Source organism: Equus asinus, chromosome 8 (genome assembly GCF_041296235.1).
Source record: "Equus asinus isolate D_3611 breed Donkey chromosome 8, EquAss-T2T_v2, whole genome shotgun sequence".
NCBI lineage: Eukaryota > Metazoa > Chordata > Mammalia > Perissodactyla > Equidae > Equus > Equus asinus.
Genome location: NC_091797.1, coordinates 21,185,997 through 21,199,476, shown reverse-complemented (window position 1 = coordinate 21,199,476; position 13,480 = coordinate 21,185,997). Strand labels below are relative to the sequence as shown.

Genomic DNA, 13,480 nt, shown 5'->3' with positions numbered 1-13,480 from the left:
CATGTCAGAATTTCCTTCCTTTTTAAGGCTGAATAGCATTCTACTGTGTGTATATACCACATTTTGCTTATCCCTTCTTCTGTTGATGGACCCTGGGTTGCTTCCACCTCTTAGCTCTTGTGAAAAATGCTGCTGTGAACACGGGTGTACAAATCTCTTTGTGACCCTGCTTTCAATTCTTTTGGGTATATACCCAGAAGTGGAATTGCTGATAATATGGTAATTCTATTTTTAATTTTTTGAGGAACCACCGTTCTGTTTTCCACAGTGGCTGCACCACTTTACACTCCTACCAACGGCGCACCAGGGTCTCCATATCCTTGTCAACACTTGTTTCTATTTTTCTGATAGTAGCCATCCTAATGGGTATGAGGTGTTATCACAGTATGTATTTCTTTTTAAAATATGGGACGCTTCACAAATTTGTGTGTTATTTTTGTGCAGGGGCCATGCTAATCTTTTCTGTATCATTCCAATTTTAGTATATGTGCTGCCAAAGTGAGCACCCAGCATATAATTTTTACAAAAAACCCCCCTGAAACTAAACATGCAAGAAGAGTTGAACTGTTTTTGGTAACAAGAGTAAAGGGTGGAAAAATGCTTAAAAAAAACTCTAAGCAAATACAGAGTCTAGTTAATGATACACATGCTGAAACATTTAAGGGTGAAGTGTCCTGATATTTTCAACTTACTTTGAAATGTATCAAAAATAGGATAGATTGATTGATGGATGGGATCGATGTGTGATAAGGTGCTAAGGCAAATATAGGAAAATGTTAAGAATTATAGAATCTAGGTGGTGGGTATATGAGTGCTTACTGTGTAATTCTTTCAACTTTATGTCTGAAATTTTCGTAATAAATCTTTTTCTGGGGGAAATTTTCTTTGTGTTGGGGAAGTTTTACAATGAAGGACTGAGATTCCTTTAGTGACTGTGGGACCTGAAGAGCTGAAATGCAGCAATGCAGCGATGCAGCGATGCAGCAGGCCTCAGCAATGCAGAGGCCTCAGGGGGAAACTGTGGAACCAACTGGCTAGGACCCTGGAGGTATTTGTGTGTTGGGGATGGGAAGGAGGAAAGAGTCAAGGATCAAGGGGACTAGGTATGGAGAGTGGGAAAGAGGGAGGACAATTAGAATCTACCTTTGAATGTCTGTCGGGATGGACCCATCTGGAAAAGGAGATTACATATACTACTGGTTTTCCTGTTGTTTTAGGCATTTAAAGCTATAGAGAGTCAAGATAGCTGTGTGAGCTAGCAGAATGGCCACTTGGCCACTTGGGCAGGATTTCCAAATGGCATGATAATACCAGGGCTCAAGGGTTGGCTCTCAGGATTGCAAACTCAGAAACTAAAACGTCTCAGTGCCCCATGTGTGCCCACATCATGCTACCCGACTTCTCAGGAGATTAATACACAAACCAGAATAATGAGACATGGAACTGCCTAATAGATCAGATGTTTGGGGCAGATGGTCATTGCATTCTCTCTCTTGTGGGCATGAGAAACCAGTGTCTTCAGAAGCCTCCTTGGTGAGCAGAGCAATGTCGTAGCATGGGGAGTGAATGGGACTATGGCTTACTGGTTGACATCGTTGACTTAGGGTGGCCAAATGCATGCCTGCAAATCCAACTGGAATGTTTACTTTGGCCAGACTTAGCACGCTCTCCCCTGAACAAGGCTGGAGACAAACTCTCACCTTCTCGACACTTGGTCGTCTTCTTTCTAGGCTCCACGCTTCTAGACTCCATGCTTCTTCTGTTAACAGGTTTTTTCTTCATATGACACAATGGATTAGGTTGTGACAATTATGTTAAGTCAGCTATCCCACGGGTATTTTCCATGACTTCTTAACCACATCTTTGCATGTCACCTGTAGCAAGAGTCAGAGGTACATAAAATAAATCAAGGTTGAGGGGTGGGAGGTGCTAAGAAAGTAGAAAAAGTGATTGTTAAGATAGGTAGCCAGTTGAGTACCCAGACTATTTAAGTCAGACCCTTTTCAGAGTTTATGGTCTCCATGGGTGCCGTTTGGATTTTAATCCTATGAGTTTTTCATGCCTCCCACTCACCATTCCCAGCTGGTACATGGATCCATTTTTGATACCTTGGAGTGTGGCAATCTTTCTGTATGCTCTGTTCCTACACTGCATCTTTGGTTTGAGCTAAAAGCAGGTCTCCACTTATCACTAATGTTGACTCTGATGGGATTTTCTCTCATCATCTCAGCTGCAGCCCTGAGCAGAGCAGTCTATCTGATCGGCAGATAGCAAATGGTACATCACTAACTACCCTGGCTAACCGACGTACTGTAGGCGTTTGTCAAAACTTATGTCACAACATTTCACAGTGTATAATTAAAAAGAAAACTAAACCAATATTGAATCTAGTTGATCAGATGTATGCTGAACTCTTTAGGGGTAAAGTGTTCTGATATTTGCAATTTACTGAGAAATGCATCAGAAATAGGACGAATTTAGAGGTATTCATTTTAGACAGTGGGGAGAAGGACTCGAAACTTGTAGGCCATGTGTTAACAGAGCATCATCACTTATTCACTGATTTTTTTAAAGTATTATTTATTAATTTCTTTCTAACTTCAGGAGAATTGCATGTGTATTGAAAAAAGCTGGAGACTGAACAGCTTTGTTTAAGTGTGGTTGTGGATGATGGGGTTGTGTTGTGTGGGAAACCACCTTCAAGTCCTGGACCTGAGATGCTTTGGTGCTGTGAGGGGAGGGGAGAGGGGGTAAGATGTACAGAGGGCATGTCCACGAGCCCAGCCCTACCTCTCAGCAGTGTGTTTGACTAGACAGTAGTGTTCCTTGGTGAGAGTGTCTGAGCAGCTCTGGGGGCTGCACAATTAAGAATCTGTTCTCTTATCAGAGTTGACCAAGGCCAGGGGCGCAGTGTAGTGTTTCTTCCTTCCTTGAGAGAATCTGGAATAAAGAAATTCTGTGTGGGGCTGGCCCCGTGGCGGAATGGTTAGGTTCACATGCTGTCCTTCAGCTGCCCAGGGTTTCGCTGGTTCGGATCCTGGGCGCGGACAGGGCACCGCTCATCAAGCCACGCTGAAGAGGCGTCCCACATGCCACGAGTAGAAGGACCCACAACTAAAAATGCACAACTATGTACCAGGGGGCTTTGGGGAGAAAAAGAAAAAATAAAATCTTTAAAAAAAAAAGAAATTCTGTATGTAATGCTATGAAAAGATCTCCAAAAGTGGAAAGAATAGTGTGAGTCTATGCCACTGCCGTGCACCAAGGGATGGAAAAAGAACGCAGAGTCATATTTGCTTGTATAGCTCTGGAAGGGACTCATGAGAAATAACAGTGGTTTCTCCGGGATGGGGCAGAGGTGGGGCCTGGCAGGATGGGGATGGTGGGAGGGAGGTTCTCCTTCTACACGTTTTTACAGTTTTCGATTTTTCAAGTTATGTAAATGAATTTCTTCTTCAAAATTAAATAAATATAAAAAGAGAGAATATAGAATAACCCAAGACAGTGCTCTCCAGTTCCTTGGAACACTTAAAAATGGGAAATTTTAAGGCTTTGGCATTCCCTCATTAATTGTAATTTCAGTTACAAAGACCAGCACTACGCTGTGAGAGACAGAGACTCTGTCTTAATAAATGTCGTGCGTGTGGCTCTGCCGTCCAGGGACAGTATTTTGATATTGGTTTTATTTCTCTTTGCCTTTTTGTGTATCCTGCAGGTAAGTTTATCATCCTATCCTTCCCCTTTCACAAAGATATTTGGGCAGACCCCTGCCTAGGCATGGGATTTGGGCATGCAGGAGAGCGTTGTCTTCTAGAACACATGCTACGAAGGCAGGCATCATGTGATGGCCATGGCTCCTGGGAATCAAATCAGATCGCTCACCAGAGCGTCTGCCTCCCCTGCGGCTTCCTTCTTTCTTGTCATTTGAGCTTTTAGGGATGGAGATAGTCACTTTGGCTTTGGTCTAGAGGCTTATGATGAGAAGATCTTCCGCAATAAGTATTTAATAAATTAGAACACAGACTTCCATTATCGCTTCTTGAAATGGGGCCTCTGTCTGTCTGTAAGGGTGTCTGGAGAATGGAAAAGTAAACACAGAATTGGGAATCCTAACGTTAATGCAATTTTCAGTTGCTATCAGCTTACCCTGTCGTCTTTGAGATGCTATTAAAAATGCATGCAGGATGTGAGCGAGATAAAACATCAAAATTCAAGTTGATTCCAGTTTACATTGGCACTCCATTTCTCCATTTCTCTGGCCCTCTGGCCTCCAGCGGCTTTAGCCATCTGGAACACAGCCCAGAGCAAGGGTTGAGGGAAAAGGGCCTCTGAGCAGTGAAAAGTGCTGCCATAAAACTCAAGAGGCTCAATTCAAAGTAGGGTCTTTCCCACCTGTACTCAGGGCCTGTGGAATCAGTAACTTATTCTATATTGATAATATTAGCTCTCCCTTATTAGGCACTTACTGTGTGTCAGGTCACATGGTTATCTGTAATAACTTATTTAATCCTCACAACCACCCAATGAGGTAAGTTACTATTATTATTCCCATTTTGCAGATGAAGAAACTGGGAAAGGTTAAATGACTTGGTTAAAGTTATACAGACAGTGAGTGGGGAGAGCAGGAATTTGAACCCAGGCAGCCTGGCTCCAGGGCCTATCTTATTAACCACCTCTACTGCCCTCCCATCTGACAGTGTGTGTATGTGTGTTTAACACACATAATTCCAAAAAGCTCGGATATTTGCTTTTCCAACTCTCAGCAGATTAAGAAGTGGGGCCAGTGGAAGTGAGCATATTCGTAACATCAAGAGACAGACGCAGCCTACTGGTGACTGAGGAATGGAGAAGCTGTAAGCCCATGCAGTCTGGGTCCTTGCTAGGAATCAATCTTGCACATTTCTGTTGTCCTTGCAGGAACTCAAAATGCAGTATAGTACCATGATTAAAATTTATAAACATGGCTGTAGCAGACACTGTAAGCTGTCCTCAATGATTAGTTTCCCCTTCTCTCTCTTAGAACCCCCAACTTTTCTGTGGACCATGGCTGCTGGGTTTCTTACTGCTAGGCGTGGCTGTGAGGCTGTTTTGGCCCCTGGACTAGAAGCAGAAGTGAGACGTGCTAGGTCGTACAAGCTCTGTCCTGCTTTTTCCTCTCTGTGGGCTGGGATGCGGTCTTAGGGTGAGAAGGAGAATACCCAGGGATAACAGCAGAGAATGAAAAGAGCTTGGGTGCCTGACCCTGTGGAATCACCAGCCTCAAACTATTCATTTGGGCGCCTTGGACTATTCATTTGTGCATTGTCACATGCGACAGAAACAAACTCTCTTGTTTAAGTCATTTTACATCTCTCTCAGAGCAGCCAAACTCATAAGCCAATGAGTACAGCCAGAACACCAAGGAAAAGTTACATGGTGTTTGCTGTATTTTGTTAACAAATCAAGGAAATATTCAAAGCATTTTAGAAAGAGTTCAATAATAAGCTTTGAGGCCTAATAGGGGCAACTTTAATTATTTGGAAACATCCCCGGAAACTTTCTAGATGCTGGCAGAAAAAGAAGTACACTCTACTTGGTTGATGTAATAAGGAGAGGATATAAATTCAATTCTGCTCCACAAATATTTATGGAATGGCTACTATGTGCCAGGTGAGGTCAATGATAGGGTCCTTACCCTTGGAGCTCACAGTCGGGGGCGGGGGGAGCAGCGGGGACACAGACAGATGATCATGTAGATATAAAAAGTGATCAGGGGCTGGCCGGGGGCACAGCAGTTAAGTTCGCATGTTCTGCTTCTCGGCAGCCCGGGGTTTGCTGGTTCGGATGCGGACATTGTGCCACTTGGCAAAAGCCATGCTGTGGTAGGCATCCCACGTATAAAGCAGAGGAAGATGGGCATGGATGTTAGCTCAAGGCCAGTCTTCCTCAGCAAAAAGAGGAGGATTGGCAGTAGTTAGCTCAGGGCTAATCTTCCTCAAAAAAAAAAAAGTGATCAATGCTGGTGGGCACATACCCCATCCTGACTTGGGGTATAAGGGAAGACTCTTTGGAGGGACATCCCAGTAGAGTCCTAAGGCTGAGCAGCAGCTTTGCTGGCCACTGTTCTAGCTCCTGGCAGGGTGAAGTTTTCCTCAAAGAGGGGAGTTCTTGTGTGTTATGGAAACTGGAGCTGAAAAGCCCGTTCAGAGGCTTCTCTACCTCGGGAAATGTGACCCATGAAGGTAACATCTCAAGTTGCCGCCTTTCTCCTTTCTTTCTGCTCCAAGCTCCTCCCATTCATGGGACAGGCTCCAGTGACCTTCAGGCCATTGTGCCCTCTTGGGATGTGGGTAAGCGGGCACTACTTTGGATATTGCATCCAAGAATCAGAAGGCCTTCAGTGACAGTATTTTTCCTTTCATCTTGAAGTTGTGGTAAAAGTGGAAGGAGTGGCCAGGAGCCTCAGGAATTAAGACAGTGCTCACAGAAGTACGAGTTGGCTCTCACTCTTTTCTTCAGTGGCAGGCTGATAGATGGTGGGCAAATTATTTCACTCTGGTTGTCAGTCCTGTGGGTGATGCTGTTGCCCTCTCCTGAGCAGTGCACTGTGGGGAGCGATCGATCGAAGGTATTAGATGACACGGGGCAGACTGAGAGAGAAAACGTAATTAATACGTTGGAGCAGTCTTGGAGAAATATTGATGCCTGAAAGACACTTGGCATTTTCTTTTCCCCAGACAGTATTAACTCAGGAAAAGAGTCCAGATTATGGCAGTTGGGGTAAAGGGGTGAGTTGCAGAACACAGAGGAGAAGCAAGAAAAGATGGAGTAGGGCCATCAAGAGAACTGTCTTTCCCAGAATTGTGGTTTGAGGCCCGCTTCCTTGGGGTCTCACCCCAAACTTTTTGCTTACCTCTCAGTCCCCAAAGTTAAGCCCTGGGTCTGATTTTAGCTGAGCCCTAAGTCAAAGCCAAAATCCAGCAGTATATGGTCATGGACTTTTAAAAAATTGCTTATAATTTTATTTTAAGGAAAATTGTTTTCTTTCATACACATACATACATATATATGCACACACATACATATAATGGATATACACACATATGTACATATCAATATTTTTATTTGACTTTTGACAAAGATTTATCACCCTTTTTTTCATGCAAAACTTTGTGGCCAGATAAAAAAAGACACTAAAAATGGAATAAATAAAATACCAAAACAAAAAGCCCTTGGATTTTGCTGAAATGAAATTTAAATTATAAATGAGAAGGCTTTTATTTACCGTGAGCGAGTTAATGTTGTCCTCTCTGATATAACAGATAAATATATTGAGCAGCAACTATACGGCACACTGTACTATGAACTTGAATTTTAACCTAATCTCTCCCTACAAAAAAGAAAAAGTCTAAAATTGCTTCCTGATGTTCTTAGGAGAGAGGATGAAGTCCATGGCGTAGTTAGCAAGCCCTAAACTATGGGGCTCCGCCCCTACCTCCTTCATCCTCCATCCCCGTTACCTGGTTTCGTGTTCTTCCCAGCACTTATTTCTCATTTTCATATTTATTTCTTCACCATTTAAGACTTGTCATTGAAGTCTAACCTAGGTGCAGAAAGGTGCCCTTAGGTGAACCACTGCATGCATTTTCCAGTGGTCATGGACTTTTAAAACTTTTTATTTATTTTTATTGTAAAATATACATAACATAAGATTTACCATTTTAACCATTTTAAGTGTAGAATTCAGTGGCATTAAGTACAGTTACATTGTGCTGCAACCATCACCACTGTCCCTCTCCAGAACTTTTTCATCATCCCAAACAGAAACTGTCCCCATTAAACAGCAGCTCCCCATTCCCCCTCCCCAGCCCCTGGTAACCACCATTCGACTTTCTTTCTCTACGAATCTGACTACTCCAGGGACCTCTTAAGTATGCTTTTTTTTTTTTTTTTTTGGGTGAGGAAGATTGGCCCTGAGCTAACATCTATTGCCAATATTTCTCTTTTTTTTTTTTCTCTCTCCAAAGCCCCAGTACATAGTTGTATATCCTAGCTGCAAGTCATTCTAGTTCTTTTATGTAGGATGCCACTGCACCATGGCTTGATGAGGCGTGGGTAGGTCCACCCCCAGGATTTGAACTGGCGAACCCCGGGCTGCTGAAGCAGAGCATGCGAACTTAACCACTCAGGCACAGGGGCCAGCCCCCAAGGATCTCTTATATGGCAGGGGACTTTTGATATCAAGTGGACTGGCTGTGGTCCTGAGATCAGACACCATGTGCCTCCCATTTCTTTTTATTTGGTGTAAGTTTATTAATGTCCAGCTGTGTGATGACAGTACCCAGACAGCAGTGGTGCCTTGAAGACTGTTTTCATGGATTTTTCTCTCATTTCCTGCCATTGCTGTGAGACACTGCTCTGCAGCTAACGTTTCAGTGTCAGACCATCGTCTCCAGTGTGAGTAATTGGAGCTGCCGACTTCACAGTTGACTTTTCTCGCCTATCACAGTAATAAGTGGATTCCTTCCCCTTAAGTGAATTCGGTTAAGGGCTCAGTGGTGGTATGAACGCCATCTCTTAGAGTAAATCGAAGCCATGTTTGAAGGATGCTGCTTCCAATAGTGATGATTTCTGAACTTTTTCTTCTTCATCTGCTGTGAAAGTCGCTTCCTAAATATGAAGGTTTTGTATCCAAGACTGTCTGTTTAAAAGAAAAATGTGTTAAGTATGCAGTTCTGCCTCTTTCCTGCCTTGACCCCTTCCCTAAATCTGAACCCTGTTTAGCTAAGCAAGGAACATCTGGAACTTTTCAAGGCCTGTTTCATCTTGGAGATAGGCACATCTGGTTTGGAGTGTTTCTGGAAAAGGAAAGAGCAGAATAGGAATTTGAAAAGATTGAAGTGTGCTGGGAGGACTCGTCCAGGCCTTTACTCCAGAGCAGTAGGATCACGAGGAGGTTTGCTCTGTAGGAAGCGGGCAGTCCTGCTGCCGAGGCCTTACTCTCTCCAAAGCCTCACAGAGTGAACCAGAGAGCAGTCTAGGCATCAGAAAAGTGGACCATAATTTTGTTGCAGGAGTTAGAGAAGACAGAAGGGGTGTTTTTCCCTCCACTTCGAAAGTAACAAGGACCAACAGGCTCCTAACCCCACGGGTATTTTGGAGGAACTGTTGAGGGTGGATGAAATTCATTGGATTAAATTACTGTTTTCAACTCATCAGACCCTCTGTGTGTTAGAACTATACATCCACGCCCTGTGCCATGTGACTTTGTATTATCTCCCACTGACGTGGATGGTGTATATGTCTGCACTTCAATGACTTTGGGTTTTCCCATGTAACTTGCTTTGGCCAACAGAATATGCGTGGAAGTGACAGTGTGCCGATTCATTCACCCCTCTTGTGCTGATGCCATTTGACATGAGAAGAACATGCCTTGGGGAGCTGCTGCTCCCAGGAGAATGAGACAAATCCCAGGGAGCAAACCTGAATCTAAGCTGCGCCCTGGAGCCCAGCTGACCTGCAGCCTGAAGTAGCTTGATGTTAGCTGACCTCCAGACCCATAAGTGATAAAAACATATGCCTGGGGCTGGCCCCGTGGCCAAGTGGTTAAGTTCACGCGCTCCGTTCCGGGCGGCCCAGTGTTTCATTGGTTCGAATCCTGGGCGCGGACATGGCACTGCTCGTCAAACCACACTGAGGCGGCGTCCCACATGCCACAACTAGAAGGACCCACAACGAAGAATATACAGCTGTGTACCGGGGGGGCTTTGGGGAGAAAAAGGAAAAAAAAAATAAAATCTTTAAAAAAAAACATATGCCTGTTGTAGGCCACTGAGTTTTGGGGAAGTTCGTTACAGAGCATTATTGTGGCAATGGCTGACTAATACAAAGACCAAAATGCAGAAATAGAGAGTAAAAGGGTAAGTGAAGTAGATGGCTTATGTATGAGGAAGGAAGGAAGCGATGGTGGGGTCTGAGCAGAGAGCAAGCAGAGAAGGGCCTCCAAAAAGAAGAACGAGGTGGCGATGAGAGGAAAGGAATATTGCAGCTCCAGCTCCATCAGATGCTGGGGTGGGCAGTGGGGCAGGAGCAACACACACACACACACACACATGCACACGCTCATCCTCTGTGCCTTTGGTGAGCACCGGGCCTTTCTGGTGTCTGTTCAATGTTGCCATTGTCTGGGAGGTTTCCAGAGAGTAGAACTTTGATTCCCAGGTGGGTCTAGACTTCCTATTTGGGGATCTACCTGGGTTCAGGGTCACAATATGTCAATGGAGCAATAATAGAAAGGTGGGGCATGTGGGAGCTACGGACAAAGCTCTGCCGAATGGGTATTGGACCCCCTGGCTGGGATGCTCCCTAACTGGAAGCAGCCATTAGCACAGGGAACCAGCCCGCCTGAGTGCAGATGCCTGGTGAGAGCTGGGCTCCAAGGTCTTGTGACCTTGGGGAAGTTACTTGACCTCTCCAGACTGAGATTTGGAGATAATGGAAATAGTAACAGTACCTGCCCCCTAGGATTGTCATGAGGAGTGAGTGACAGTGAGCATCTGACACAATGCCTGGCACAAAGTCCCCCATAAATTAATATTAATAACTGTGCTGCCATTTCGTAACAAGAACTGATATCTGGTGTGCAGTAAGAAGTGGACATATCTGAGCCTAAATATTTCATAAAGGCAGGAGTCCCACCAAATGCATTGTGACACCTGACCGAGCCCTGAACTCTCACTAGCAATGCCCTGAACAGAAAGCAGTCCTCCCATCTTTGTTACCTGCTCCCTCAGCCCGCGTCAGCCCATCTGCTGGCTTTTGTTTTCCCTTTTTCCTAGAGAAGTCTTTCCTTCTAGGGGAAAAATGGTGGAAGTGGACCTGAAGGAGCAGATGGTGGAGCTCAGTAGACGCTCCATCTTATCACCAGCTTGGCTGTGGGCAGTACTATTTTCCAGTTGGCTCTTCCACCACGAGCTAGATGACCCCTTGTCACATCTATACTTTGTTAGATGGATCAGATGACCTTTGTCACACTTCAGCTGGGGTATTTTTAGCCAGACTGGTATCTGAACACTCCTTCGCATTTGTTTTTCTGATGCACTCTATGCGTTTGCTCTCGTTCTGTCTTGCACGCTCCTTTTCCGGGGGAGAATTTCCCAGCTCAGTGGGCTCCCTGCCCAGCCATTTTTACATTTTTCTTAGAGTGTGTGGAGAGGAGCCCAACTGCTCCAGGAGGCGTTTGCTTCCCAAAGCCAGTCCTTCCGGGGGCTCTTTGTCCCTGGGCCTGGTTCAACCCCTGCGTGGGGACGCCAGGGGATTTAGCAGCCCTCTTCCCAGAGCACCGTGACAGGGAAAGGGGGGGACCTGCCCCCTGCCCCAGTGTGGCTTGACGAGTGTTGTCTAAGTCCGTCCGGGGGATCCGAACCTGTGAACCCCCGGCCGCTGAAGGAGCTTACCCACTACACCCCGGCCGGACCCTTACTCGCCTTTGAATCCCCGTCCGACACGGCGCCTGGCATATGGGTGCTCCGTAACTTTCCTGACTGAACTGATAGAGAGGCCCTTTGAAGATTTGGGCGCTGGTGGTGCTAGCGGGTTCTGAGGTTTTCGGAGGCGACTGTGAATCAGTAATCCACTCAACACCCACTTTTCCAGCCCCTTCTTTTGGATGAGAGTCTGGGATGCCTCCGCGTGAAGGCTGCGGGAGAGACGCTGCGGGCGCGTTTTATTTCTCATGTCCTGGTTTACACTGCCCTCTGCTGTTTACTTATGGGACAAGCATGTTAAAGGAGGGTTTGCGGTGACTTTCTCTTGACATTGGGGAAGAGAGGCTCGAGGCTCCCCTATATGGGCTGTTTGCGGTGCTGTTGAGGGGGAGGTAGGGTTTAAGATCCCCCAGAATTTAGCCTGCAACTCCTGAGGTTTACCAAACACAAGAGGCTTTTTACCAGTGTCCCTGACGCTCGGCCATCAACTAATGCCATCCTTCTAGGCTGGCGTTTCCATGGCAGGCGCTTTGTGTTCCAGCAAGACGCAAAAGGAACAGGGGTAGGGTTTATTTGCTATCACTCCCCCTCTGCTGTCTGGTTTCCTCTAATCCCTGGGCATCTAATTCTTACAGCTGCCTCAGCTGCTTTCAAGGGTCTGGGGTCACAGCAGGCCAAGCAGGAACCAGAACCCACCCTCCCCTCCAGTGCCTGCAACAGCCAGCCCTGTACTCCTTCTCAGAGCTGAGCTCCCGGGTCCGTGAACTAGGGGTGGGGCTCTGCGGGGGGGACTGGGGGGGGGGGACGGACGACGGGGCTAAAGTCCAGCCCACCTTCGTTTTACCTGGCCATGGAACCTGCTAGAAGCGTCTGCCTTTTACGGTTAGGTTGAATCTTGAAATTGCCAATTTGCAACCATCAGTGATCTACAAAAACAGCAATTTCATAGGGTTCAATGTAATCCTTAGGGAGTAAACTCTACATGTGCTAGTGGTGGCCCTGGCGTCCCATATTCCCTAGGCTCATTCAGACCCAGGCTCAGGGCACAGCAGGATCTCGGCCTCTAGAGCTGCAAGGACGGCCCTAAAGCCCGGGAGAAGGTCGAGTTGGCCTCAGGGGCCTGGGACCAGGCCCACTCCCCGCTTCAGGCCCCCCTGTTCCTGCGCGGGTTCTGCGGTGACACCCAGGCTTGGTTTTGGGGGGCGCAGCCAGGGGAGGAGACGCCAGCTCGAGAACTCTAGAGAAGCCCTTCTTCCCGGTGACGGTGCTCACCCTCCTGGCTATACCGGCAGGGTTTTCTGGGAGCTTCAGGAGGCCTCAGGCTTCTGGACACACCCAGCACCCCCGACCCTCACCTCTGCTGCCGAACCTGGGCTGCCGGGGCTGCTGCACTCAGGAAGCTTCCAGAGCCAGTCCTGGGCACCTGAGGGCTGCGCCAGCGCTCCCCCGCCTGGTGAACCCCTCAGGGGGCTCCCGTGCCCTCCAAACCCTGGCACAGTGCCCGAGCAGGCCCAGGGCAGGAGGCATCAAAAACTTGCCCAAGGGATGAAGGCAAAGCGGCCCGGGAGGTTTTAATGCTGCTGAGTTACGGAAGGCTTATGAGTAGCAGTTCGCAGGACTCATGTAGGATGAGAGAGAGTTTCGGCTCTGTTCACCCACCTGCCCTACAGTCCAGTCTCGCGGCCATCACATAGGTCTTGATGTCTCAGAATGTGGTAGTGCAGGTTAGAGACCTGGTCTCTTTCCTCCCGAGAGGATGCAAACAGTAGAGGGAGGGACTCACTCAGGCCATTTTAATCATCCATCCATCCATGTATTAATTCATTAAACAAATGGTTAATGAGCACCTCTGTGTGCCAGGCTCTGTGCTGGGTGTACAGCAGTGAACAGACAAAATCTCTGCCCTCCGCGCATTGTAGCATCTTGGGTAAGCCAATAATAACTATGCTGTTGCCCAGCTAACATTTCTATTACAAAGCTGTTACCTCTTCTACCATGGGATAATGAAACAGATA

At 46.6% G+C, this 13,480-nt stretch overlaps 1 non-coding gene across 1 annotated transcript; it reads right to left on the bottom strand.

Annotated features, from left to right (window-relative positions):
- Positions 1 to 399: 399 nt before the first annotated feature.
- Positions 400 to 506, bottom strand: LOC123288482 (U6 spliceosomal RNA). The gene has a single exon (XR_006532181.1). It is a non-coding gene; the product is annotated as a U6 spliceosomal RNA (small nuclear RNA).
- Between the last annotated feature and the right edge of the window lie 12,974 nt (positions 507 to 13,480).